General features: G+C 43.9%; 1 pseudogene; it reads right to left on the bottom strand.

Moving 5' to 3' along the window:
- Positions 1 to 17,196: 17,196 nt before the first annotated feature.
- On the bottom strand, positions 17,197 to 20,323 carry LOC148818803 (uncharacterized; annotated as a pseudogene).
- Between the last annotated feature and the right edge of the window lie 5,207 nt (positions 20,324 to 25,530).

The following is a 25,530-nucleotide window of genomic DNA, read 5'->3' as shown; positions in this document are numbered from 1 at the left end:
ATGCAGTTATTGTACTTTTCAACTATTGTTGAATGCCGAAGACAGATGTTGGCAATGTACTGGAGAGAGTATATCAGCGTAACTAGACTTACATGTTCCTCTTCTTCATTCAGGCAAAGCATGGCAGCTGCTGTGAGGAGTTTGTGTGCTTTGTCACTGCTATTATCGCCAGTTTTTGCCCTCATTGTGACACAAAATTCTTTCTCAGCATCTATTCCTGGACTTGAAATCACAAGCAATTCAATAAATAATATCTGATAATAATATCTGCCAATGATCATTTTACAGTAGCAACAGCAGCACCCAGCAATGAAGTGTATGGAGATTGTTGAGTGTTTCAGTCAGTCAGTCTGACCCACTTGGCTGGGTGCTAAGCTTCTGTAGGACGAGGCGGCTGGGATCCCAATGAGGAATCACACGTAGGGGATGGTGTGGAAGAGAGGTGCAAAAGATGAATGTGAAGGAGAGAAGGGGCTTACATATATCATGAGGAGGTGTCATCAAGAATCTTTACGATTTAGTGCTGCTGAGGCTGTTTGAACCTGATGTTTGCCGTTCATTAACTCTTGTTCCATATGGAGTTACTAAAAAGAAGTTGGGTTGGAGATCAAATTCCACTCTCACACTTCCACTCTCCAGTGCGTTCAATCTGCTTGACTGAACACAGAGCTGAGAACATCTTCTCCTTCACCCCTCCCTCCAGTCCAGTCTTCCTGTAAAGGCTTTAAGTAACAGGAACGCCCCCTAAATGACAGTGATGAGCCCTGACCAGCACTGTTTTTCTGTCTCTTTATAAACGTCAGATCATTGTGTCATTGTTAGAAGTTGACCAAACAACTGAAATATGCAAGACTGTCATTCTTACTGTCATATTCTTTATCACCCCTAGGTGATGCAGGTGCTTCAGCTGGAGAATGGCCTGCAGGTAATACAGCACAAGAAGCTGCTCAGGCATGGTGATGTCTTCAGAGGTGTGCGTCTTTACCAGTATCCGCTCCACATCTCTCTTTACAGCCCTCAGCACCTTCCAGCAGTCACTGGTGCTCGGCCCAGGACTCTGCAGCTGTCTGTATCTGTGGCAAAAGGAGTAGTACCATTAACATCAATTCCCGTCATGTACTGGAACCGGAAACCAATTGGAATCAGAGTTCTAAATGGAAAATACCTCTTTCTGATGACTTCCTGTGAGACATCCTTGCTGTTTTTTTGCTGAATGTCCTTTAGGATGCTCTGGAAGATGATGATGACGTTAGCCAGGCTGGAATCCTCCTGTCTTAGGTTGGTGGCATTCAGGATGTAGCACAGGAACCGGTTGATGTTTCTTGATGTAATTAGCAATGGTTTGGTGAGACACTGCAGTCATTCTCAGTTGGTAAAAAAATTGCTCGTTTTGGGAACGTCCTTCACAAACATCAAGAATGCTTCAGACGGATCCATTAAAAAAAGGAATCTGGAAACGTTGTCTATTTAAAATAAAGTTTTAGGGTTTATTTTTAGGGTTGGCACAATCTCAGATGGGTGAATTCTGTGCTAATGACTTAAAATATGTACTTTGTGAGTCTCTGCCCAGTTTTAAATACCTACCTCCTGAGAGCAGTTTACCACACCCAGGTCCTGGATAAGGTACTGTTTAAACCCAGCTAGGAGAGGAGCATCCAGAGTGTGTTTTCTGTATAGTCCAGCCTGTGTCACTCTCTTCTGGAGAGCCTGCTGATAACTCTTAACTACTGGGGTCCTGTAGGGATTTACTGGAACAGGACCCAACCCAAAGTCCTTCCAGGGCACCTTATTTGCCTGGGCGACATGCCATCCGGTATGGTTCATCATTAACATTACTCTCCATTTTGAGGTTTCGCCATGGGTACTACCTAGTGGGTTGGCGGGCCCACAGGAGGGGTGAGATCTTTTAGACCTCATTTGACCTCCACGTACTCAAGCAGAGCAGTGGAGTTACCAGCGGGACCACATGGAGGTAGAGGTCACTAAGTCTCCACTCCTTACCCAAGGGAGTTAAGAGAGTCATAGTTACTCCCGCCGTTTAGCCGCACTTCATTGAATTTCTTTACTTTGATATTCAGAGCTCTGGGCAGAAATTGCATCGTGTTGACACCCACTGCGGGCCTTCACGATGCTTTGTTTTAAATAAAAAAAGTCGAATTCCCCTGGTCCGCACCAGTTCTAAGCCAGCTGCTAAACACTGGCCGAGGCCGCCCGCAGGCCTTCCCCTCCCCGCTCTGGGCCCAGCGCCGCAGCTGGGGAGATCCACGGGACGGGCCCGGCACGTGTCCAGATTTGCCGACGTGGACGATGGCTTGACCCACCGGCACCCCGGCCTTCCTGCGAGAAGGGGAGGGAGGGCTCTGACTGGGGCACGCGAGAGTGGCCAGGGCACACGGCGCCTCGTCCAGCCGAGACTCGTGCCCAGCCCTGCTTCCCAACCCAGCCCGACTGACCCAGCCCTTAGAGCCAATCCTTATCCCAAAGTTATGGATCTGACTTGCTGACTTGCTGTTTTTCTTTGCACTTGGGAAGGTGGCACTGGATAGAGTGAAGGCTATTGCTAGTTTTGTTACATTTTGTGCTTTGGAACTCCATCGATATTTCGTTATGTTTGAGTATATAGTGTTGTAGTGCCAATCTCGGTCTTCCGATCTTTTCATTGCAGACCAGGCATGTTTGGTCGTCATCAGGTAATTATATGGTTATGGCGTTCTTGCCATTTAGTCCACTTAAGAAGGCTGGTTCAACAAGGGATTCATTCGCTTCTAGATTACAGTCATCTTCCACTTGCAGAGGTGGTGATGGTGGGTTCTCATTGCTGTAATCAAATGTTTCATTATCAGCTGCCTCCTCCAGAATGTTCATCATGGAAGGATCACATTGTAATATGAGGCTTTCGAGGTCGTTTGAATCATCTAGCCTCTTTATGTCTTTGTATTTGGATCCATAGATCACAAATGCGTGACTTATCGTGATCGAGGATGCTCCGGTCGAGCGGATGAGTAGACTCTCATCAGGCCTGACCTGGGACAGGTCTTCATGTCTCATCTGTGGGCCCACAGAGACGAGTCTTAACTCTTCTTCGTTGGATCTTGTCGGGGGCTTTACACTCCTGGAGCAGGACCCAGGCCCAGGTCCTTCCAGGGCACCTTCTTGACCCGGGCGACGTGCCAGCTGGTATGGTTTGACATGAACTTTATTTTTCATTTCAAGGGTTTCATTTAAGAGAGTCATAGTTACTCCCAACGTTTACCCGCGCTTCATTGAATTTCTTCACTTTGACATTCAGAGCACTGGGCAGAAATCACATCGCGTCAACATCCGCTGCGGGCCTTCGTGATGCTTTGTTTTAATTAAACTGTCGGATTCCCCTGGTCCGCACCAGTTCTAAGCCAGCTTGACAGAAACCTGTTCTTGCTTCCCCAAATTATCATATTTTACTAGAGCTTACATTTTGGATCCAGATCTGCAGTCTGGCCGACAGGTCTTTTATGAAATGACAAATTCTGGATCATGTCAAATGAGCAGGAAAAGTGTATTTAGTGAAGTGTTTTGCAGTGATCATGTGGCTCTGCCCTCAAAACTATGTGATTGATATATTTTATGTCATGTGTGGGTGTTTGTCCCAGGTATTAATCACTGGCAATGTCAACAGAATAGAGTTTCATACGCCAGAGTACTTCAGAGTTCCATACTGCCTAAACATAAGCAGTTCTTGCATAGTAGATTAAATCATAGCACAAAGGTAACAGCGAAACCACACTACAGCATAACTGTTTCGCTGTTTCCTTTAGAAAAAAATACCGTATTTTTTTCAAATTTCAATGCATTTCTATTCCTTTTACCTTTTCTCAGTTTTGTCTTTCTTAACTTGTAAGGACAATATCTCCACCTTGTGATCATTGTTACTGTAGTAATGTCTTATTTTGAGGGAAAAATTTTATTTAAATTGTGCGTTCAGCAGTGCTAGATTTTTTTTAAATTGAAGGCCACTACTATACATAATGTGAGTTTATTTAATAAATAAAATGAAAAGAATGCATTTTTTTGAGGAAAACAATGTTGATATTCACGTGTTAATCTTCTTTAGATCAGGTGTTGCATCATTTGGACACTTTGTGGGCTTGAACTACAAAGATATACCTGTTCTATGGTACAAGATAAATAATAACAAAAGCATTTATTTTAATTAGTTTTGTTTTATAAACAACACTTAAGATTTGATTTCATTAACATATGTGAAAAAAAATCATTGCATAAGGCAATGAACAAAGTATTGCTTACAGGCCTCTAAGACAGGGCACTATGCTTTTTGACACATACCTGGGCTTGTTGCAAAAATTACTGTATTTTACTATACAGTAGCTTACATTTTGCCTGCAGATCTGCAGTCTGGCCGACAGGTGTTTTAAGAAATGACCAATTGTGGATCATGTCAAAGGAGCAGGAAAAGTGTATTCAGTGAAGTGTTTTGCAGTGATTCTGTATTGCCCAGGGCAATAATCAGGATCAGGATTTTGCTCCAGATGGGCCAGAGATAGTGTTGTGAAGTACAGCAACCCTCAGGATCACAAGGGTAGAGCCACAGCACTTTCTCCTTACAAAAACAATATATACAGGTATGAAGCAATCACATTGTAGCAGGAGTGACATTGATTAAATGCTTGCATTACAGGGCTTTTGGAACCTATAGAGTATGATGTCCACTGAAGGCCTTCAGAGCCCAGTATATCAAACGCCTAGCTGTAAGCCTGGCAGGTTGCACCACAGAATCGCTTTTAAACCTTACCTCTGGTATACTTAGTTCCTATTGCTCAGAAATATGATGAAAGTATTGCTTACCAGTGTCTGACATAGAGCACTGTGACACCCTTTGAGAATCCCATGCATGTTTCACAAATTATCACGTTTTACTATAGCTTATATTTTGGCTGCAGATCTGCAGTCTGGCCGCCAGGTCTTTTAAGAAATGACAAATTCTGGATCATGTCAAAGGAGCAGTAAAAGTGTAACAAGTGAAGTGTTGGCAGTTGTTACGACCCCAGGTGTCTAGGGGTAAAGGGGTGTAACATTTAGGATAGTTTGTGGATGCAGGTGTGTTCTGGTGAGGGAAGCGTGATAACAAGGGTTGGTGCAAAAGTGATTATTTTAAGGTGAGTAAGTGACTGGTACTTAATAAGACACAATAACACACAGGAAAGGGAACTAGAGCAGTGCCAAAGAAAAGAAAAATAAAAAACAAAATGGAGCTGGCTAGAAGGTGAGGGAAAGCTAACCTAACTACATAAGAAAACCCGAAACACTCAGTCTTCGGCGTCTTCAAACACCTTAGCTAACCTTCACTGACTACACAAAACCATACAAGACAAGAGGCACTCACCCATACTGACTACTGCTATAAATACAAAAATCAACTACGTGTGCAGAATGTACCCGACAACCTAAGCTAACCCTATACACAAAAGTTCACAGAAATACACAAGTGACCTAGGAATACAAATAAGGGAAAACGAGAGTAGACAACAGGAACAGGGTACAAAAGAACAAAAGAACACAGAGGTTGATAACACGTTAGGGCAAGGTAATGGCAAAATAAACGATAAACACAAACAAACCAAAGTACGAGGAGAACACAAACCAACAAAGGCCGAAGCTATACGAAAACACACACAAAAGAAGCCGAAGCAAATACCAAAAGCGAAACAAAACCGAAGCTAAGCCGAGCAGGACCGAAGTCAAACGAAAGACCCCTTCCTTCTGAAGCGTCCAACTAATACACTGAATTATCTGCATTCTGATTGGCCGAGAGTTAATTGAAGACGATGTCACACAGAAACAATGATGTAATGATGGACCAATGGGGGAGGGAGAACAATCAAGGTTACATCCCACACACTGGTTGAGTGTGAGCACAAACTCATCTGCCAAAACAGCTGCTTGCGATAAGGAAGCTTTTTGTTTGTTCAAATAGACAGCAACACGTTTAGGCAAACAGTTCTTAAATTCTTCTAATAACATTAACTAGTGCAATGAGTTAAAGTCGCTCACTTTACTGGCTACACACCATTTATCAAAGAGAATTCCCTTCTCTCTAGTGAATTCAACAAATGTTTGGCCTGACACTTTAAGATGATTTTGAAATCGTTGTCTATAAGCTTCAGGAACTAATTCGTAAGCCCATAATATAGCAGCTTTCACAATATCATAATGCAAACTTTCTTCCAGAGAAAGTGTAGAGCAAACTTCCGGAGCCTTGCCCGCTAGTTTACACTGCAAACGCAGTGACCAGACCTCCTGGTGTTGGTGTTGAGCCATGGTTATATGATGTAATCATTTATTTTATGTTATTTATTATTTTATTTTTGTGAACTACCCCAAAATTAGTTCAGTTTTTATGTATATGGTTGGCTTGGGATTTGTTGTTGGTGGGGCGTCAATTAAGGTGCACCCTGGGCGTCATAGGCGTTACATTTTTCTGGTGATTTCTCAGATGCATTGTCGACGCCAACCGGGTAAGACGCACGTTACTGTCTCTCTCCAACTAACTTATGCGACTTTATTTTAATCAATTTATTTTCTGTTTTAAACGATTACTAGTGTGGCGTAATATATTGGTAACCATGTGACGAAGACTGTGCCGCATTATTAGGTTGCACGTAATGTTTTATTTGATTAATTAGAAAGTTAGGATGTCTGATCTGGAGGGCCTGCTGCGATATGCTAACGTACCGTAATGGAGTGTAGTTTGGTGCTAGTGACACGTGGTCATGCAGGTTAGCATGCGAGCATTATTTTTTAATTTATTTTCATTACATATTCATGCGGTGATATTATATATCTTATTTCTGTGAATATTACAGTTGTGTGCCAAATTAATCACGGTAGTACATAAAGGTAATGTTTAATGCATTATACGGTGTTTAACCCCGTGTTATATTGTGCTAAGCAGGAGAGAGAGACATTTAGCGTGTGTAACGGCCATGTGTTTTATGTTCTATAAGGTATGTCGTCCATTTTGTTATAATTTTTTTTCTTTCTTATTTAATATTTTAGGTGTGTCGATTTTATTAACCAAATGTTAACATACAACACTGGAAAAGTTGCATTCTAGAGTTAGATAACGGGTATCGGCTTATATCGTGGAGAGTACGTATAATGTGATGATAGATAAAACATGGGAAAAGAAAGGGGCCATTTATGCGTGTATTACAATCATTGTAATTGATTTGATATTGATATGATATATGTGTAGTCATGTGAATGGTGGGTATTGTGTTAATAATATATTATATTATATAACTACATTTATAAATGTAATCTATTATTTTTATATATCATTCTTTATATTGTTAGATCTTATATATCATTCTAGATATTATTATTATTATTCTGTTATTTTATATAATATGTTTATAAGGAGAGTCTCAGATGCCAATCGGATGCCAATCAGCAGAGAGAGAGAGACATTTAGCGTGTGTAACACCCACATGTTTTATGTTCTATAAGGAAATAAAATCGCAGACCTCTACCTGGTGTCCCTGGGTGTTCATTTGACACAATGCAGAGGAAGCCGTCCGCTACAAAGGCGCAACTCAAATTCTACCTGGCTTGCCTGGGCTTTTTCCTGCGCCTCTATTTGCAAGCAGGCCAGATGAACTTTCAGGCAAATCTCATTTTTTGACCCAGTGGAGACCAGAGAGAACGGTTCAAAGGGGGGTAATGTGGCCTTGACGTCTTCCTCCGTTAAGTCTTTAGCCACCACCTACACCTCAATGTGTTCTTCCCTAGCCATAGCAGGTTTCGCACAAGCCCCAGGAGAACTGGCGTCCTTGCTCGCTAGTACAAAGACCTCTAATTCCACCAATTTATCAATCACAGCTCTCTTGATGTTAATTTTAAGAGCTTGCGTCGATACCTGAATCTGGATGTGATCAGCAATTTGGAGCAATTCGTCCTTCCTACACCTCTCCAGCTGCTCAAAGGAAGGCTCCTCCACAAACGTTCGCAAATCGAAAGTAGCCATAACTACCTTGCCAAAAACACAATCCACAAATCAGAATCCTATACCAGTCCTTATTCCTAAACAAATACCCAATAACGCTAACCAGTCCCAAAATGCACAAAAGTACAAACACCAAAATTCTGCAACCAAAAAAGAAATCCTTAAGACTGGGAAACTGATCTCCCGGACGAGCCCCGAAAAATGTTATGACCCCAAGTGTCTAGGGGTAAAGGGGTCTAACATTTAGGATAATTTTTGGATGCAGGTGGGTTCTGGTGAGGGACTTAGGAAGCATGACAACAAGGGTTGGTGCAAAAAGTGATTATTTTAAGGTGAATAAGTTACTGGTATGTGATAAGACACAATAACACACAGGGTAAGGGAAATATAGTAGTGCCAAGAAAAGAAAACAACAAATAAAATGGAACTGGCTAAGAAGGTGAGGGAAAGCTAACCTAACTACAAAAGAAAACCCAAAACACACGGTCTTTGGCATCTTCAAACGCCCTAGCTAACCTTCACTGACTTCCCAAAACCATACAAGAAAACGGCACTCACCCATCCTAAACTAGTGTTACTAATACAAAAATCAACTATGTGTGCAGAATCTACCCGACTTTCTAACTCTATACACAAAAGTTCACACAAATACACAAGTGAACTAAGAATACAAATAAGGGAAAATGAGAGTAGACAACAGGAACAGGGTACAAAAGAACACAGAGGTTGATAACACGTTAGGGCAAGGTAACAGCAAAATAAACGATAAATACAAACAAACAAACGAAAGTACGAGGAAAATACAAACAAACAACCAACCAACAAGGCCGAAGCAAAAACCAAAAGCGAAACAAAACCGAAACCTAGCCGAGCAGAACCGAAGTCAAACGAATGGCCCCTTCGTTCTGAAAACCTCCAACTGATATACTGAATAATCTGCGTTCTGATTGGCTGAGAATTAATTGACGATGATGTCAGACCGAAACCATGATGTAATGATGGACCAATGGGGGAGGGAGAACAATCAAGGTCAGCAAGTGTGGAAGACAGCAACAAAACACACATGGACCTAACACTGAGACTTAGCAGCAGTTGTCCTGTGTCTCCAGCTTCAACACAGTGATATATATATATATGCTCCTGTGATTTATTGGTACATGCCCAGGGCAATAATCAGGATCAGGATTTAGCTCCAGAAGGGCCAGAGATAGTGTTGTGAAGTACAGCAACCCACAGGATCACAAAGGTAGAGCCACTGCACTGTATCTCCGTCAAAAACCAACATATACTGTACACTTATGTAGCAGCATAGTATTGCTTACAGGTCTCGGAGACGGTGCGCTGTCTCCGTTGACAGAAACCTGTTCTTGCTGCCCCAAATTATCATATTTTACTGGAGCTTACATTTTGGATCCAGATCTGCAGTCTGGCCGACAGGTCTTTTAAGAAATGACAAATTCTGGATCATGTCAAATGAGCAGGAAAAGTGTATTTAGTGAAGTGTTTTGCAGTGATCATGTGGCTCTGCCCTCAAAACTATGTGATTGATATATTTTTGTCATGTGTGGGTTTGTCCCAGGTATTAATCACAGGCAATGTCAACAGAACAGTTTCATACTCCAGAGTGCTTCAGAGTTCCATACTGCCTTAACATAAGCAGCTCATTCTTAGTAATAATAATAATAATAATAATAATAACAATTAATAATTGCTTATACCCATATAGCGTTTTTCTGGACACTCCACTCAAAGCACTTTAGAGGTAATGGGGATTCCCTTCCATCAGCAGCCATATCACCCTGCAATTCACAACTAGCAACCCACTGAAGCTAAGCAGGTGTGAGCCTGGCCAGTACCTGGATGAGAGACCTCTTGGGGAAAAACTAAGGTTGCTGCTGGATGAGGTGTTAGTGGGGCCAGCAGGGGACGCTCACCCTTCTGTCTGTGTAGGTCCTAATGCCCCAGTATAGTGATGGGGACACTATGCTGCTGCACAGTGGTGGTGGTGGAGGGGAGTCCCCATTACCTGTAAAGCGCTTTGAGTGTAATGTACAGGAAAAGCGCTATATAAGTGTAAGTAATTATTATTATTACCACCACCAATGTGCAGCATCCACCCGGATGATGTGACGGCAGCCACAGTGCGCCAGAATGCTCACCACACATCAGCTATCGGTGGGGAGGAGAGCAGAGTAATGAAGCCAATTCGTAGATGGGGATTATTAGGAGGCCATGATTGGTAAGGGCCAATGGGAAATTTGGCCAGGTTGCCAGGGTTACACCCCTACTCTTTTCGAGAAACGCCCTGGGAGTTTTAATGACAACAGAGCGTCAGGAGCTCGGTTTCCCATTTCCCGGTGTCCCCGTCACTATACTGGGGCATTAGGACCCACATGGACCGCAGGATGAGTGCCCCCAGCTGGTCCCCACTAACATCTCTTCCAGCAGCAACCTTAGTTTTTCTCAGGAGGTCTCTCATCCACATACTGACCAGGCTCACACCTGCTTAGCTAATAGCACAAAGGTAACAGCGAAACCGCACTACAACATAACTATTTCGCTTTTTCATTTAGAAAAAAACAAACAGTATTTTAAAAAATTTAATGCATTTCTATTCCTTTTACCTTTCCTCAGTTTTGCCTTTCCTAACTTGTAAGGACAATATCTACACCTTGTGGTCATTGTTTGTAATGTCTTATTTTGAGGATTTTTTTTTATTTCAATTCTCTATTTGGTGATTTTATTTTTATTTATTTGAATTGTTCATTCAGCAGTACTAGATTTTTTTAAAAAATTGAAGGCTACTACTATACATAATGTGAGTTTATTTAAAAAATGAAATAAAATGAAAGGAATGCATTTTTATAAGGAAAACAATGTTGATATTCCTGTGATAATCTTCCTTAGATCAGGTGTTGCATCATTAGGACACTTCGTGGGCTTGAACTACACAGATTTTCCCGTTCTATGGTACAAGATAAATAAAAACAAAAGCATGTATTTTAATTAGATTTGTTTTTTTAAAGCACGTAATAATTTATTTAATTAACATAAGTGAAATAAAAACATTTTAAAATCATACTTTTAGTATATTTAGTCCCTAATGCATAATGCAATGATAATTTGTGCAACATGCACAGGTGTGTCTCAAAGGGCACTGTACTCCATACTCCAGAGTGCTTTAGAGTTCCATACTGCCAAACACAAGCAGCTCTTGCATAGTAGAGCACATAATAGCACAAAGGTAACAGCGAACCCGCACTACAGCATTACTGTTTTGCTTTTTAATTTAGAAATAAAAACAGTATTTTTTCAAATTCAATGCATTTCTATTCCTTTTACCTTAACACAGCTTTGCCCTTCTTAACATGGGAGGACAATATCTCCACCCTGTGGTCATTGTTGGTAATGTCTTACTTTGAGGGCAGGTTTTTATTTCAATTCTCTAATGGGTGATTTTAATATTATAGATTTGATTTCTGCATTCAGCAGTGCAAGATTTTTTTTTCCAAGTTCAATGGAACCATCATAGTAACGTAAGTTTCTTTAAAAAAATTAAATGAAATGAAAGGAATACATTTTTATGAGGAAACCAATACTGAGATTCCCATGATATTCTTCCTTAGTTCATGTATTGCATTAGAACACATTGTGGGCTTGAGCTACAATAAAATCTCTGTTCTGTGATACAAGATAAATAAAAACAAAAGCATTCATTATAATTAGTTTTGTTTTATAAACAACACTTAAGATCTGATTTCATTAACATATGTGAAAAACATTGCAAAATGCAATGAACAAAGTATTGCTTACAGGCCTCTGAGATAGAGTGCTATGCTTTTTGACACATACCTGTGCTTCCTGCAAAAATTACCATTTTACTATAGCTTACATTTTGGCTGCAGATCTGCAGTCAGACCTACAGGTGATCCCAACGTATCCCAAACTATCCCAAAGTATAGCAGGGTTCACTTCTTTGTTATCATCGTTCTCTAAATATGACTTGACTTCTTATTAAGTCTCCAAACTGTATTTCTACGTCTACTATCTTGGTGTAAAAATTATACATTATTCCACCTCATGCCTATCATAATTAAACATGAAATCATCTATTCTGGAGTATACTGAGTGTGGGACATTATAGAGTATGCTGAGTATTTAACATTAAATACCGCTACTTCAAAATTTCTATGCACAACCAGCATATAATGGTGTGATGTATATGTTGGCAACTTGAACATATAAATCCATACAACATGAACAGTAAACAAAAAACAATTTAAAAAAGAATGACTTCCACCGATGGGGTCAAACGGTGATCCAGTTCCTTCCCAGGAATGGAGAGGAAGTTCCCGTGTCCTGTGGGGGCCCCTCGCTTACACGAGCAGGTGAATTAGCTCCCCCGCTCCTTCTATCTCTGCCAAGAATGAAGCTCCACCTTCTCGGTCAGTTTGGAAAGTCACTGTCTAACAACAGGTCTTTATAAATCATATATATAAAACAAGCAGAAACGCCGTCTGTACTCGTATTAAAATGCTTATATATTATAGTTCCCAAATATGACTGATATGCAACAGAAAGTATCCAGTGATTTTACAATGTTTCTTGGTTTATATCCGCTGTGGGTGAAATTAATCTGTTCATTTTTATCCTCTCCGAACTGCATCAATGTTATATCCTCTTTCTTCAGGTCCTCTGCTGACTCCTCAGCATTATTGAAAAGCTGTGTTCCTGTCTCCCACTGGATTCACATCTTGGCCAGATAGGGTGTCTGAAAGGGTGCTCCTCTGTTTCCAGTGTGTCTGTCTTTTCTAGTTGTTCTTAAATCTGCTCTGTGAACCCTTGGTGGATGGTGTGGTAGTGGGGCCTACTTGACCCTGCACAGAGTGCTCATCTGGAACACATGGTTGGACTGTATGCATGACCATTATCTCTCATTGCTCAAGCCTGCTCATTACACCTTCTGGTTAAGGAATCCCTTGACAGCATGATTGCAACCGTATGCTGGAAAGCAGCAAAAGCCAATACCTGAGCAATATGGATAGAATAGTCCTATATCATAGTTTGACATCAAAGTTGTTACAGATTTATGGTCCCTGACTTGCCATCTACTCATGTACTGCCCTGCTGGTAGTTTTTCTCACTAAAATAACTTTCTTTGGTTCCATAGCTTCAGGCATGAACTCGAGCATATCCTCCAGCTCCTCGACATAGGTCTTGACATTACAACCAGGTATTGTCAGATCAAAGATTTCTTTGTCTATTGCTAGCCGTCTAAATTAGTGGAGGTTAAATCCGCTGTCTTACCTACAAAATGGATCAAGGACAGGATGGATACACCTGAGCATCCTGTATATGGCTCTTTCTGATCCACTCGGAGATCCTGTCATAGAGACTCTCTGAGCCCAGGCTTCCTGAATGCCCTTGTACCCTTGGCCCTTACCTGAGACACGCATGCTCTGCTTGAGATCTCTGATTTCTTGCAGGGCAGAGTCTAGTTCCTCAATAAGCATGTCTCTTTGTTCAGTTATTCATTAGTCTTGTTGTATAAACTTTCCAGTTTGATTTCCTGTTCATGCAAGCTTACCTGTATCTCAGCAGTGAAGCATCTTTGCTTTCCTGTAAGCTCTACACTGAAAACCTGAGCCAACCATCTTGCTACTGTCTTAGTATTAAAATACTCCCTCTCAATTTCAGCATTTGGGTTTTTTTTTGTTTGGTTTCTCTGTTGTTCTAAAGGCAGATAAAGGTGTCTCATGGAATCTAAGATCAGGTTGGAGGTTAGTTTTAGTACTTTCACTTTCTGCAAAGACTGATGGGTCTGATTCTCATACTAAGTGGACAGTTACATTCAGAGTCAGGATGTTAGGGAGTCAGGGTGTGTCCTGAGAGAGACCCCTGCTGTTCTCAGACAGCAGGAAAGAGAGGCAATTCACTCTCTCATATTTCTCATAAATCTCATATTTTACTGAGAAGATGCTCCAAATCAGTGTCACTACTGCTACAATGTTATTGCTACACACCTGTACTGTATATGTATACACACCTATATATAGTTTTTGAAGGAGAAACAGTGCAGTGGGTCTACCCTTGTGATCCAGTGGGTTGCTGTACTTCACAACACTATCTCTGGCCCATCTGGAGCTCAATCCTGATCCTGATTATTGCCCTGGGCAATACAGAATCACTGCAGACACTGCACTGAATACACTTTTCCTGCTCCTTTGACATGATCCACAATTTGTCATTTCTTAAAACACCTGTCGGCCCGACTGCAGATCTGCAGGCAAAATGTGAGCTATAGTAAAATACGGTAATTTTTGGAACAAGCACAGGTATGTGTCAAAAAGCATAGCACTCTATCTCAGAGGCCTGTAAGCAATATTTTGTTCATTGCATTACGCAATGTTTTTTTCACATATGTTAATGAAATCAGATCTTAAGTGTTGTTTATAAAACAAAACCACTTAAAATAAATGCTTTTATTATTATTTATCTTGTATCACAGAACAGAAAAGCTCAAGCCCACAATGTGTTCTAATGCAATACATGAACTAAGGAGGATTATCATGGGAATGTCAGTATTAGTTTCCTTATAAAAATGTATTCCTTTCATTTCATTTTAGTTTTTTAAAGAAACTTATGTTACTATGATGGTTTCATTGAACCTGAAAAAAAATCTTGAACTGCTGAATGCAGAATTCAAATCTATAACATTAAAAGTAAGACATTACCAACAATGACCACAAGGTGGAGATATTGTCCTCCCATGTTAAGAATGGCAAAGCTGTGTTAAGTTAAAAGGAATAGAAATGCATTGAATTTGAAAAAAATACTGTTTTTATTTCTAAATTAAAAAGCAAAACAATAATGCTGTAGTGCGGGTTTGCTGTTACCTTTGTGCTATTATGTGCTCTACAATGCAAGAGCTGCTTGTGTTTGGCAGTATGGAACTTTGAAGAACTCTGGAGTATGGAGTACTGTGCCCTTTGAGACACACCTGTGCATGTTGCACAAATTCTCATTGCATTGTGCATTAGGGACTAAATATACTAAAAGTATGATTTTAAAATGTTTTTGTTTCACTTATGTTAATTAAATAAATTATTACACGTGTTTACAAAAAATCTAAGTAAAATACATTATTTTATTTTTATTTTTCTTGTACCATAGAACGGGAACGTCTTTGTAGTTCAAGCCCACAGTGTTTCCTAATGATGCAACACATGATTTAAGGAAGATTATCACGGGAATATCAACATTGTTTTCTTTATAAAAAAAACATTATTTTCATTTTATTTTTTAAATAAACTCACATTATGTATAGTAGTAGCCTTCACTTTAAAAAAAAATCTAGCACTGCTGAATGCACAATTCAAATCAATGAAAATAAAATCACCAAATAAAATGAAATAAAAAGTTTCCCGCAAAATAAGACATTACTAACAATGACCACAAGGTAGAGATATTGACCTTAAAAGTTAGGAAAGGCAAAACTGAGAAAAGGCAAAAGGAATAGAAATGCATCGAAATTTGAAAAAATACAGTATTTTTTTCTAAATCAAAAAGCGAAACATTTTTGCTGTAGTGCGGTTTCGCTGTTACCTTTGTGCTATGATATAATCTACTAAGCAAGAGCTGCTTATGTTTAGGCAGTATGGAACTGTGGGGTTAATGGGCATTAAATGGAAGATCTTAGTCTCTTCTTTGACATGCATTGGATTGGAGACAAGATCTCTAGTACCACGATACTGAACACCGGAACCCCCCAGGGCTATGTACTCAGCCCACTCCTGTTCACGCTGATGACTCATGACTGCACTTCTAAGCACGGTGCAAATTACATCATTAAGTTTGATGATGACAAGAAAGTGGTGGGCCTAATTAGTAACAACGATGAGGCATCATACAGAAAGGAGGTGGAGCTACTAGTGGACTGGTGCATCAACAACAATCTGTCTCTGAATGTCGATAAGACAAAAGAGATGATAATTAACTGCAGGAAGGCCCGCCCTAATCACTCCCCACTGCACATTAATGGCTCCCCTGTGGAGACAGCTAGAAGTACTAAGTTGCTTGCTGTGCATATCACCAATGACCTCACCTGGACCATCAACACCACCTCCCTAGCAAGAAAAAGCACAACAACGTCTCCACTTCCTGCGGTGACTGAGATAGGCAAACCTTCCCCCACATAATATTGAGGGATCAAACATTTATTTCACTAGTTTGCTTTTACTGTGTAAATAATGTACTAACATCATTTACTAACTATCTTGCCAGAATAATGGAAAATGACCAACTGCAACTTAAGTGTGAGCTGGCTACGCGCCTGGAACGTGAAGAGCAGAGCCAGCTTCGGACAGCCTGACCAGAACTGAGGTTGCCTGATATCTGCTTAAGTCATGATTAACAAATTCTAGAAGTACTTAATATCTGCTTAAACAATAATTAAAGGAGCCCAAGAATATTCTTACAATTCTTATAGTTTATCACGTACCAAGGCGCAGCCTTGGCTTTACACCATATGGCATTGAACTGTACTGAAACTGTTCTGGGTGGGTTATCTGTTTGTGATTTTGTATAAAATGTGTCCTCTTGTATCAATAAGTTGAGTCATGGCTTCATCGGCTTTGGCTCCCATATGCATACGTAATAATGGTTCACAAGGAATGACGGCAGCCGAAAGCTTGGGAGAAATTTGAATCATTTATTGAGATGTGGAGATTTGGCGTAACCCGCTTGGCTGAGGGCCGACCTCCCGGCTGTTGGACGGGGAGTATAGGACCCCCATGCAACCAATGGGGTAGCTACAATGGTGGAGAGGGGGTGGAGGAGGGATGCAGAAAACGAACGAGGAAGAGGAGAGGGTGACGTTTGATATATATGGAGACCAGTTGCTTACGTCAGGATTAGTGAGAATAGCAGCAGCTGTGTTGAATGAGCTCGGCTGCTTTCATTCCTCCCGAACTTTCATTAAAAACTCCATTTCACGAGGAATGACGGCAGCCGAAAGCTTGGGAGAAATTAGAATCATTTATTGAGATGTGGAGATTTGGCGTAACCCGCTTGGCTGAGGGCCGACCTCCCGGCCATTGGACGAGGAGGATAGGACCCCCCAAAAGAACCAAGCGGGACCCCCAGTCACCAGTGCAGAAAAACAAAAACAAAAACCAAATGATTATTAAACTAATTCAGCCCAGGAGAGAAAGTGCCTGCTTGAGGGTACCGGGGTTAGTTTTGATGTATGCATGATAAGCCTTGGAGGACCAACGGCCGAGTTGCTTGATGAGATACTCGGGTATGCCTTGGCGAGCGGCAGAGGACGCGGCCCCTGATCTGATGGAGTGCCCGGAGAATTGTTCAGGGGGGTATCCGGTGGTTAGAAGGATGTCATAGAGGTGAGAGAGGAACCAGTTGCGGGTCACGATACGGCCCTTCTCGTTTACGAACAGAGGGTCAGTAGGCAAAGCTCTGGCAGAGGTGCGAAGATATGCGTAATTGGATAGAGGCTCGTACGGGCTTACGTATGAACAGAGTTTGAAATAATAGATGAGAGTGCCGGACCCGAGTTGGTCGGTTTTGCTTTTCTTGAGATAGAAGGTCAGTGTATCGGAAGATAAGATGGAGAAGTCGGATAAGCAGGGTTGAGAAGAAGGATCGAAGGATGTGGAAGCAGCGGTAATTTCAGAGCATCTTAGGAAGCCGAAGAAGACTAACAAGAATAAAGAGTCGAGAGTGCGATCGACCCAGGGTGAGTGGTAATCCGACCTGAGAACGTAGATGCAGGATTCGAGGATGTCCGAGGTAAGTGGTGTGCGTTGGTTCGGAAGTGGTTTTTCAAGCCACTGAAAGCCTTTAAGCAGGAGACTAATTTGAGGGTGGATAAGGGAGGGACAGGTCGTGCCGAAAAGGAGTTTATGGAAGAAGTGGATGCCGCACAGGTATACTTTGGTGGTGGATGCTCGTACCTTGAGTGAGTTTCTACAATAGCAAACGAAGGATGATACGGTGAGAATATCGAAAGAAGGGAATTTTATGTTTGTGGAGAGGTGGAAGGATTGGAAACCCTTCCAGGCAGTCCAGTAAGAGTTGAGAGTTCGAGGGGCAATCCCTAAGAGGATAGTTTGCTGGGCCAGCTGGATGTAGTGATGGAAAGGATGATTCAGAGGAACGTGAGTTCCAAATAGGGAGGTACTGTGCATGGGTTCGGTCTTGCATCTGGTGCCAAGTTCCTGAATTTCTGAAATTGAAAGTGAGAGAGAGAGTCAGCTATCTCATTAAGGTGACCTGGAATGTGAGCAGCTACGAGGATGAATTGATGTGTGAGAGAAATCCATTTAAGGCGGCGGAGAAATTTCATGATAGATCGGGATGAAGACCTTCCTTTGTTGATTATATGGACTACTACATAGTTGTCTGAATGGATAAGGACGGATTTTTGTTTCCAATTGTGGCCCCAAAGAGAAGCTGCAACGACAATTGGAAATATAAGGCCGATGACTGGCCTGCGAGAGGGATCGAAGAGAATTCAGGAGGCCAAGGGGCCGCAAACCACTGGCCTATGTAATAGCCTCCAAAACCGACTGAGGGGGCTGCGTCTGTGAAAAGCTGGATATCCTCGGCGTCAGAGAGGAGGTCATCGTAGAAGAGAGATATGCCATTCCAGTTGGCCAAGAAAAGCTGCCAAAGCCTGAGCTCAGATTTGCAGTTGGCTGAAAGGCTTACGTGATGGTAAGAAGAGGACACAGAAGAGGCGAGGTCAAGAAGGTAGGAGATGAATGACCGTCCTTGAGGAATGATACGCATGGCGTAATTGAGGTGGTCAAGCAGAGAGAGAAGTTCCCTCTTTGTGCAAGATTTGGCGGAAGAATAGGTAGAGATATACGTCTGGATCCTGTCGATCTTGTCGCGAGGCAGGGAGGCGGAGAAATTGATGGAATTGAGGGTGATCCCGAGGAATTGGATTATATGAGAGTGACCGGTTGTTTTGTCTGTGGCGAGAGGTACCTCTAGTTTCCCGAAAACGGAAGTAAGTGTGGAAGAGGCTCTTGCGGGTGGGGCGTGAGGAAAATCTATGGTAAGGAAATCGTCGAGAAGGTGGACGAGAAAAGGAAGCCTATAGTTATTCAAGAGGATCCAGCAGAGAGCTTCGGCTAAGGTATCGAAAATTTTTGGGCTACTCCTGCATCCGAAAGTAAGGCGGACTGCGAAGAAGAACTTGTTCCACCAATGAACTCCAAAGAGGTGCCAGAAGTCTGGGTCGAGAGGCATAACTTTAAAGGCACTGGAGATGTCGGCTTTAGCGAGCCAGGCGCCCGGACCTGCGATTTTGATTAGAGAAATGGCATGGTCGAATGTGGCATAGTGGAGGGAGAAGTCTGAACTGGGAATAAGGCTATTGAGACTTGGCACGCGGGAGTTATGGGGGGCTGACAAGTCAATTATAAGGCGTTTTTTACCGGAATACTTACGGACCGCTATACCGATGGGATTGATGCAATATGCGGGGAATGGGGGAGAGTCAAGTGGGCCGATCATGAAACCGTTCTCGACTTCAGATGCTAACAAGGAATCAACGGACTGGGGATCGGCGGTGGCAGATTGCAAATTTTTGCAAAAGACGGGGGAAGAAGGAAGTGTGCACAGGCCTGGTGAGAATCCGAAGGAAAGGCCGTCGAGTAAGATGTGGGTGGAAGAGGGGTTGGGGTAACGGAGCAGTTTGGAAGCAAGAGCGGGGATATCGATTGGGGTAGACAGAAAAGCCAGTAGTCATTTGGGAACGCTGAAGGTGGAGCGAGTATGGAAAGGCCGGCGGGGGCAGGCAGAGCGAGCGTGAGCTTCGCTGCAGAAGCTGCAAATGTGGAGGAAGCGACAAAGGGAAGAGGTGCATGTCGAGGAATTGAAGTTGTTGCAAATTTGTTGACCTCTGATCATCACGATGGGGCGACCGCGAACGTCTCTGGACCAGGAAGGTTTGAAGAAGACCTGGCGGGAGAATTGATGCTGAGGGGGAGAAGGGGCAGAGTCGGGGTTGAGCTTGCGGACTGTATTTGGGCAAAGATTTGATGAATGTGTCCAAGAGGAACAGAAGTCGCAGGAAAGAGCTCTGATGCCGGCGAAAGTGCGGCAGTAAAGCTCAATGTCGAGGGCTCCCCAGTAGGTGGGCTGGTTCCATTGGAGTAGGTGGGCAGCGGCCTTGGCCGAGAACTGCTTGTGGTAGTCGTAGAACAGGGAGCCCTCGAAACGGACAGATAGATCGAGGATGATGTGCATGTAATCGCCAAGTTCCTGACGACGTTCAGGAAAGGCTGAGCACATGATGTCGCAAAAAATGCTGAAAGCCAAGCAGAAGTCGGAGATTCGAAGGACTGAAGCAGAGTGAGGGTCATAAGATTTGAGAGTAACGGAAATCAAGCTGCAGTCGACTGTTCTGGAATCGGAGTTGTAAGTGGAGGAAGAGAGAAGGTGAGCTAGATTGATGTCTGCACCTCGTAGAATTTGCTGCCGGAGTGAAAAGGGAATGGGAGGAGGACTAAACTTTAGTGCGTTAGGAGGAGCTGGGAGAGGAACGGCTGTTCGGGAAAAAAGTCCTTAGTAAAGGGGAGATTGGAATCCAGGGCCGAAGGCATGGGATGACTGATGCCGTGTTGGACACCGGGGATGGGAGAAGATGAGGAGTGAAGAAGAGTGGAAAGCAGATTGTGGTAGGAGGGGTTAGACGGATCTGGGGCCTGAAGCTCATTGGCTTGGGATATGGAAGCCGAAGACTGTTGAGGAGGAATTGAAGCAGGGCAAAGGCTGCGTGAAGGACTGAGGAGGCTGCCGAGTCGTCTTGGACGCCAGGGGGTGGGGGAGAGTAAGAGCCGCCTGCTGGCTGAGCTGGGGGTCGTTTACTGGATGGCCTTTGGGCCGTGGATACCGCAGCAGGGGCCGAAAGAAAAGAAACCGGGGCCGAAGGCACCAAGCTGGCGGAGCTTGAGCCGTGTTGGACGCCGGAGGTAGAGACAGAAGAGAGTGCAGAAATTAGATTAAGCAGAGAAGGGTGTAGCGGCAATGCTTGTTAATAAGACAGAGTTAAGCGTTGGTATGCTCCTAAAGGAGGCCCCATCTCACCCTCCATCTCTGTGGTGCAACCACAGAGAAAGAATTCATGCAAGTTGATTTAAGATGTTTTTCTTTTGATAAGAAGCAAGCTCCCAGACGGGGATGCAATTAGCTAAGCCTGGCTATCATGATCAATGGTCATCCACTGGCGCCTATCAGTCTAGGGAGTGCCGAATGGACATCTGGACTGCATTTCTAAGTGTCAAGAGTAAGTGACTTATATCTCACCTTGACCAACCAATCAGGGACTGGTAATACCACGTGGGTCTCCAATGCCCGCCAAACTCTCAACCAATCAGCACACATCTGGGTCTTGATCAAAAAGGGAGCGCAAGCTCAGTTCTGGGCTCTCCTTGGCCATTTTCGCGCATCCTCAGAGACAATCACGTGACAACTGCTGTTGTCTGCAAAAGGACTTGGACTTTGTTCTAAGCGCGAGGCCGAGGATCCCGTACGTACTCAGAATTCTACCAACGTGAATGCTCCGCTTGATCAACGGCAGCCTACAGTTGGACCCTCGTCAACAACCTGAATAGCTTATTCAGAAGCAGCGCTGGACCGGGAACGAACCAGTTTCTTCCCAGGCAAAAGAGTGACTTGTGAGGACTCGCGGTCACACTCTGTGCATAGAGACTTTCTACTAGCCAGCCGGACTGCTGGTAGATCCCCTCGGAGCAACGACTGCCCTGCGCGCCGCAGTCAGATTCCTCCGCCCGTCCTACTCCGAGCTGCACCTCGACTGGTTGGCCGGTAGCCAGAGGACGCCGACACAACGCCCATTGGACAACCGCTGCAACAGAGGCTGCAACAGAGCCTGTCAGCTGGTTTGGTGTTGGTGCCGGGAAATTCCAAATCCAAACACAGTGGATAAGTAAACCCCATGTTCTACATTGCGTCTCGAGAATTTAATTGTACCTCAACACAAGTTGTTATCAATTTAATTCATGAGTAATGTATTTACTTCCGAGTTTAGAGTAACAGTGGGTAATAACACTGATTAGCGATTTGGTAACCGAACGATATATATTGACATATATTCTCTGTTGTGTATCTCTTTGTGTTTGCATCTCTTCGAGATTATATACCTTGTATATTGATAACCCTCACAGTAAGGTCTGCCGCTCGTATCCAGGCAGACTAGTATATAGTTGGTGCACAGTTTATATTAATAAATGTATCTCGTGTATTGAACCCGTGTGTGTGCGTTGTTAGTTGTTCTGACGATTGATTTTCTAAAAGCCCCAACGAACAACCTCGTGATTACTGCTACAATTGATAATTGTCTCAGTAAACCCATCAAACCACTACATTTACTGGCGTCCCTGGGTGGGCAGTTTAGAATGAAATGAGAATCAATCGCACAGAATAACTGATATTGCTGTGAGTTCAAGTTCAGCACAGCACCGCGGCTTCTATACGCGAATACCGGGTGTGCTGATAACTGCGTAAAGAAATCCCCCTGTTTTCTAGCGTTTAGTGTAACGTGTGCTGATTGGAAATCCATCTGCCCGGGTGTTTAGATTCCATACTGTATTTTGGAAAAAAAGAAAAAAGTAATACTCTTAAAGTCCCTGACGTAATGACAATGGCTGCTAAAATGTCTGAAGTGGAGTCGCTTATAAGTACTATTTCTAGCGACGACAATCCTGGTTACTGGAGCGGTATCGAAAAGTTGAACTTTGATGATATTGAGAAGCTGCAAATAGATTTAGTAGCTAAGGTAGCGAACCAGCTTAACACAGGAGGGTCCGTGAACGCAGTTCAGGTCCTGTCGAGTTTCGCCTTAAATCTAGCTAAACAGCTGGAACTGTCTTTGTCCGAGCTGACAAAGTTTCAAAAGCTTCAGGGAAAGCTAGAAAGATATAAGGCGGAGCGAGTTGAGTTGTTGGATATAATCAGAGAAAAGAGAGTGAAAAATGAGGAAAGTGAAGACAGACTCAGGGAAGTTTTAGGTAAATTAGATGACCTGTCTGCTAGAGAAACTGCGGCTGAGGTAGCTAGGAGAGACCTGGAAGCGAGCTTGAAAGAAAAAGAAAAAGAAATTGAGCGTTTAAATGAGCTCAGCCAGGAAAGGCAAAAGGAGTTAGATGCTGCCGTACTGGAAGCAAAACAGGCTAGATTCCACTCCAGCCCATCTAGCAGCCCGGAGCGCTCACCCAGCGCGCCGGGGGGAGGTTTCTCCCGGCCAGGGTCCGTGGTCGGATCGGCATGGGGGAGATCGCCGAGTCCTGCGCGAGACGCAAGGGCGATGCAATTCAGGCAGAGACCCCCTGCTCCTGATCACGGCCGTCCCCCTGCCCGCGGAGAAACCGTAAAAATTAACCTCCACTCCCTGAGGCAGTTAGCCAAAGATGTAGAAAGGTTTGACCCGTCAGTGTCAGGGAATAATGTGGAAACCTACATCGATGAGCTGAGACACACTTTGCAGTTTATGCCCGGAGCGTCCGAACAGGAAAAGGCTATGTTAGTAAGGAAAACTACTAGCCGAGCGGTCCACGAGTGGATGTCTAGACAAGGACCGGAGGTCTGTAATAGCTTTGAGGAGCTGTGTCAGGCAATGATCGGAGAATTTTCGGCTTTTATCGATCCCATAGCTGCCGTGGCCGCTGCGCACCATATTAAGCACGAAAAAGCTGAAGCCCCTCGCGACTATTATGAGAGGCTTAGGCGCACTTATTTTGCAGGGCGGAATGAAGAGGGTTGCGAAGAGAACGTGAATTTCAAAGGTTTATTCATTGCTAATCTGCATCCCTCAATCAGGAAAATGATTGTGATGCACACTGATGCAAAAGCGATGAAAATGGCTGACATTAAAGGTTGGCTCAAAAAGCCTGGGGAGCTGAAGTCTCTGCTTCCTCAGAGCGAAAACCTGCTAAAACGGCCGTGTTCGCCACTAAAGCCAGCAGGGTTGACGACTCGCCTCAGCTCGAGGGAGCTGAGGTTCCTGAGCCCGCTAAGCCCCGGCGCAAAATAGGCAGGCAGGATCGCACTAAGCGTCAGAGCCGCCGTGAGCGCTACGGGGAAGGCAAGGGCACAGGCAGAGCCTATCAGAAGGCTGGACGAAGGGAGTCGACTGCAACCCGCCTGGCCAGGCTTGAACAAGCCCTGCTTGAGAGATCAGGACAGGGTAAACCTTCCGCACCGAATGCCGGAAGCGTGAATGAGCTTAGGGGGACCACGCCCCTTCTCACTGGAGGAGGCGGGGATCCATCCCAAACCCCTCCCTCAGTCTATCTGATTGGGTGGGAGGGTTCCTGCCTGGAAGAAGGCTGTGACTCTGAGTTGGGCGCTGACCCCGCCCCTGAAGTCAAAGAAAAGGCAGGCTTCCAACAATTCTTAGGGAATCTCAGCCAGAAAGGCAAAGCAAGGCGTATTTATATCAAGGTTTCTCTTGAAAACGTCTTAGATAGAGAAGCACTGATTGACACTGGGGCTGAAATTAGTTTGATGTCAGCCGATCTACTCAGCGAGCTCAAACGAGTAGCGAAAGGAAAAGGCATCAGACTTAAGGTAGAACCGTGTAAGATAGATATTTCCAGCTATACCCAGGATCATGCCAGGATCACACACCGAGTGTGGGTGGCACTTAGGTTCGGGCCAATGAACGTGGTGCATCCTGTTTACATCTCTAGGTTTAAAACAGAGCCACTACTCATTGGCCAAGACCTGCTTGACAGGCTGGAGCCTCTGGTGGACTGCCAGCGTGGAAAATTGTGGGCTCAGGTCAAAAACCCTAAGCCTGCCGTACAGCAAAAAGGGGGGTTCAGTGGTTATGCTGTGATCACACAGTGCCCACTGAACACTATAGCTGAGTTGGAGGATCCTCCTGGTTCCTCTGGACGAGAAATAAATGTCTCTTCTTGCTTTCCAAAACTACAGGGAAGTCCTGCCCAGGCCAGCACTCCCACGGTCTCCCAACTACAGGAGCAGTGCTCCGAGCAGCTGCTTGACCCGCCAGGTAAAGCACACCCCTTTTTCATCCCTGAAGAAGAGTGGATCTCCCTGTCCGGTAATGAATGGGAGTCCTTTCTATGCGCCCTGGTACCTCAGGGGGACCAGGACTACCACCCCATGGTGGTGGGAGGGGTCCAGGTGGCAGAAGTGCAGGTTGATGATGTAATTCTCAGCCTCAGCTCTGAGAAGTCCATAATCAGTGAAGTTCTGTTCGAGGACCTGTCGCGAAGCCGTCAGGTGACCCTGGTGACGCAATCACAGGTTCTGTGGTGGGCACCCCCACCTCATAGGTCTATTTGGAGCAAAGGAAGCTGTGCAGCTTCCATCTCCATCGGAAAAAGGAAGTTTGCTCACTACTTCCAGGTAGCACCTCAGCTGACCCATTCGGTCTGTATTGGTGCAGACCTGTTGGTTCGACTGGGCGCCCAACTGGACACAGTAAACAGTGTGCTGTGGACACGGGTGAA

Source organism: Atractosteus spatula, chromosome 17, assembly GCF_055471065.1.
Source record: "Atractosteus spatula isolate fAtrSpa1 chromosome 17, fAtrSpa1.hap1, whole genome shotgun sequence".
Taxonomy (NCBI): Eukaryota; Metazoa; Chordata; class Actinopteri; order Semionotiformes; family Lepisosteidae; genus Atractosteus; species Atractosteus spatula.
Note: the sequence above shows the minus strand (reverse complement) of the source record. Positions and strands in the feature narration are given on the sequence as shown.